Raw genomic sequence first — 4,366 nt, 5'->3', positions numbered from 1 at the left:
ACGAGGCAGAGCTGACCACGCCTTCCTCGGAGAGTCGTACAACGGAGGGGAGGTCAGATCCGGCCAGTGTCACGGAAGAGGGAAGCAGTGATAGAAGCAGTGTAACGGTTAGGAGAAAGGTCACTGGGTTGGCGCGAGAAGCAAGTTCAAATGTACAGGAGCGCGGGACAGCAGAGAGTGAGGATTGGGAACCGGGTCCTAAAGCACGCCGGAGGCAAGGGGAGGAGCTAAGCGACTCAGCGTCGGAAGAGTCCAGGAAGGGCAATGCCCCAGAGGGCAGGAGGACCCAGAGGAGGAGAGAGCAGCACAGAAGGTGGAGCAGGGCTAGGATCTTAAACTTGGTGCGGAAGGGGAAGTGATTCAGATAGGACTTCGCCGATCTAGAGTCTAGACGTAGGGTTGCACGCTCTGGCTTTAAAATGGAAACTATACTTCAATAAAGACTTTTGTACATAATATCAGCCTGGCGTTGGTCCTCTGTGAGCTGGGACCTAGAGGCAGCCCTGACAAGTATGAACACTAGCTGGTTTTAGATTTAATGAGTTTGAATCAGCAAATTTAATTTTATTCAGTCATTTATTCAATTTACCAAAGTTATTTATTTATTTATTTGCTTATTTTGATTAATCAATTACCGTATTTTTCCCTCTATAACACGCAGATTTTTTCTCCTAAAAAGTAAGGGGAAATGCCTATGCGTGTTATTGAGCGAATGTGTGGTCCCTGGAGCCGACTGGCCGGAGTGCATCACACATTTTCTTCGAGGGTCGTCTTAGTTGCGGTCAGCAGAAGCCAGGGAAGTGCTTGCTAGGAGGTTTGGCCACTCTGCAGCCCGACTGTGTGTTTGCTAGTGTGTGTGCTTTGTGAGTGTGTGGTTGCCTGTGTGTTTGTTCGCTAGCGTGGGTGCTTGGAGGGAGTGAGAGAGTGACTGACTGCTGCATCTTCTCCTGCAATTTGCCTTTTAAAAAATTGGAAGCAGCGGGGCAGTAAAAACCACCTCCGAAAGCCCCATTTTCCCCTTCTAAGGCTGCAGCTCGGCTTTGGGAGCCCTGAACCCCTGCCTTGTTCTTGAGGGATCTTTGAGGTTTTCCCTTTAGCTTTAACCCAGCCCCCTTATTTTACCAGTTTATCTTCATTCTCCGTCTGCTAAACTGATTGCAGGCAGCCACACGTGCGTTAGAGCCTCCCGAGAGAGAAAGCTGTTGCTTTCCTGCATTCTGCCTCAGGGTCTTACTGCCCACCTGAAATATACTCAGAGTCGCAAAGTGATTTCATGCTCTTTATTCAGCTCATAGTGGTGAGGAGGAATGAATGAGAGTCCCCTCAAAGTATCTGCTTTATATACATTATTTACACAATGGGCTGCACATGATTGGCTAATTCTGGAATTCTACTGTAAGCCAATCAGGTTGTGGATTCACTTCTATCTGGAGCATGCTTGGGTGGTTCCTGCCAACCAATCATACTGCTGCATTGTTCTAAGACCAATCAGACTGCTGCATTCTGAATCCTATTGTTCTAGGACCAATCAGACTGCTGCCTTTTGGATCCTATTGTTCTAGGACCAGTCAGACTGCTGCAGTTTGGATCCTATTCAATTCAGTACATAACACCACCCTCTTCTCTTTCGTTACTGTGTTTGCTCCAACGGAACAAAGAGCAGAGAAAACCCCTCCCCTCCAGGCAAGCAGAGGGGAAAGCAGAGCGTCCTTCCTTCTAACTCCTCTCCGTGCTCCTGTGCTGCTGCTGCTGCTGCTGCGTCTAGAGACTCGCAGGCAACATGCAGATGGGGGGGGGGGGAGAGAGAGAGAGAGAGAGAGAGAGAGAGCGTGCGCGCGCTGGCTGGCTTGGGGAACTTTTGCCTTCCTTTCCTCCCTCGTAAAACCCCTCTCCTGCATTCTTAGCCAGCTGCTTCTCCGCACACCCCTCTCAGTGCTCCTTGTCCCTTCTATGTTTTTCCTTCCCTCCCCACTTAAAATGTGGTTACAAAGCACGGATCCACATGGATCCTCAGGATCTTTGCATTGGGTCACCCCAAATTCAACATCAGATCACATAGCAATGATCTGATGCAAAAACAGGGCTGCAATGGTGCAAAAACGTGGTTACAAAGCACGAATCCATATGGATCCTCAGGATCTTTGCATTGGGTCACCCCAAATTCAACATCAGATCACATAGCAATGATCTGATGCAAAAACAGGGCTGCAATGGTGCAAAAACGTGGTTACAAAGCACGGATCCACATGGATCCTCAGGATCTTTGCATTGGGTCACCCCAAATTCAACATCAGATCACATAGCAATGATCTGATGCAAATACAGGGCTGCAATGGTGCAAAAACGTGGTTACAAAACACGGATCCACATGGATCCTCAGGATCTTTGCATTGGGTCAGCCCAAAGTCACCATCAGATCACATAGCAATGATCTGATGCAAAAACAGGGCTGCAATGGTGCAAAAACGTGGTTACAAAGCATGGATCCTCAGGATCTTTGCATTGGGTCACCCCAAATTCAACATCAGATCACATAGCATGTCCATGGCTACAGCCTGCACCAAAAAAATCACGCACCCACTGTTGCCTGGGGCTGCAATGGTGCAAAAACGTGGTTACAAAGCACAGATCCACATGGATTCTCAGGATTTTTGCATTGGGCTACCCCAAACTCACCATCAAATCACATGTCTGTGGCCACAGCATGAAGCACAGAAATGATACATCCACTGTTTCATTCAGAATTTTTTTTCTTGCTTTCCTCCTCTAAAAACTATGTGTGTGTTATGGTCAGGTGCGTGTTATCGAGCGAAAAATACGGTAACCTCAATTTGAACCTTATACCTGATTATACTTGTTAGCACTTTAATGGAACTGTAATTGCAAAACCAGGGGGAGAATAAATTAGAAAATGTGTGAGCTATCCCATATACTATAAGTTGTCCCCCGGAAATACAGCAGTGAAGGCTGGATTGCCTTATGCAGTACCTTAAGCAATTAAATCAGATGCCACTTGAATCACTTGCTGAATTAGATTACCCTTAAATAACCCTTTAAATTACCTCTGAGTTATATTTAAAAGGAACAGAGAAAGGAGATCACTTGTGAATTAATTGCCGAATAATTGTTTTAAGCCAAGCAGTTTTGTACCTTAATCAATTAAATCAGATGCCACTTGAATCACTTGCTGAATTAGATTACTCTTAACTAACCCTTTAAATTACCTCTGAGTTAAATTAGAATATTATTTAAAAGGAACAGAGAAATGAGATCACTTGTGAATTAATTGCCAAATAATTTGTTTTAAGCCAAGCAGTTTAATTAAACTGAACGCTGCGGATGAGCGGCTTCTTGACCGGGAGCGGACCACGGAGACCCAAAAGCAGACAGAAATAACCCAAGCTGCTTACTGATTTCTGCAAGCACGAAGACAAAACAAAGCAAGGAGAACAAAGAAAACAACTAGCATGCAGGAGGAGCCAAGATGGCACCGAGGCAAGTCACGCTCCCCGGCACTCACTTTTATTCTTTTAAAACCGTATCTTAATTGCCCTCCGGATGCCAATTTTTAACAAACGGAAAACATTTTAAAGACTCTGAGTACTTTTACAATTCCTGCTGGCTCTGCGAGCTTCAGCTTGTCTTCAGCTTGTCTCAGCCTGCTCCCTCCCTCCTTATCAGCTGTCCGGTCAAGGTTGCCAGAGAGGAGAGAACGCTGCCGCCTGTACTGAGAGCAGAGAGAGAAGAGGTCTAAAGATAGAACTGTGAACTGCTTACCCGACCAACGGTACCTGGAGAAGGAGGGAAGTTTCAAATCTACACAATAACTCTACAACAGTGCATCGGATAGGACCCTCTGGAGGTTTGGTAACCGGCTTCAGCAAGATTTCGTTCTGGGCCCGGCCTTATGTGGTAGGCCTTGAAAGACTGCTTAGAAGGAATCAGTGAACCAGCCCACAGGAAGTTTCCCTTCTGGGGCTCTTGGCTCTTCAACGAAGAGGAGGAGGAGGAGTTTGGATTTGATATCCCGCCTTTCACTCCCCTTCAGGAGTCTCAAAGCGGCTAACATTCTCCTTTCCCTTCCTCCCCCACAACAAACACTCTGTGAGGTGAGTGGGGCTGAGAGACTTCAAAGAAGTGTGACTGGCCCAAGGTCACCCAGCAGCTGCATGTGGAGGAGCGGAGACGCGAACCCGGTTCCTCAGATTACGAGACTACCACTCTTAACCACTACACCACACTGGCTCTCCACACTGGAACTGCGGAGAAATCCCTGGAGCTAAATACTCAGCTGTATAGCTAAATCATTGACTGTGGTAAGAAGTCCCCTTCTTCTCTCCTGTATTATTTACATTATTTAGCTCAT

At 46.6% G+C, this 4,366-nt stretch overlaps 1 long non-coding RNA gene across 1 annotated transcript; it reads right to left on the bottom strand.

Annotated features, from left to right (window-relative positions):
• Nucleotides 1-635: 635 nt before the first annotated feature.
• LOC309333137 lies at nucleotides 636-1,758 on the bottom strand. The gene is made up of 3 exons (XR_014152407.1): nucleotides 1,617-1,758; nucleotides 1,170-1,241; nucleotides 636-1,137 (listed from the first exon to the last, which is right to left on the bottom strand). It is a non-coding gene; the product is annotated as an uncharacterized lncRNA (long non-coding RNA).
• Nucleotides 1,759-4,366: the final 2,608 nt, after the last annotated feature.

Source organism: Podarcis erhardii, assembly GCF_964252035.2.
Source record: "Podarcis erhardii genome assembly, chromosome: W".
Lineage (NCBI taxonomy): Eukaryota > Metazoa > Chordata > Lepidosauria > Squamata > Lacertidae > Podarcis > Podarcis erhardii.
The sequence above is the reverse complement of the archived record's forward strand: the minus strand, read 5'-3'. Positions and strand labels throughout refer to the sequence as shown.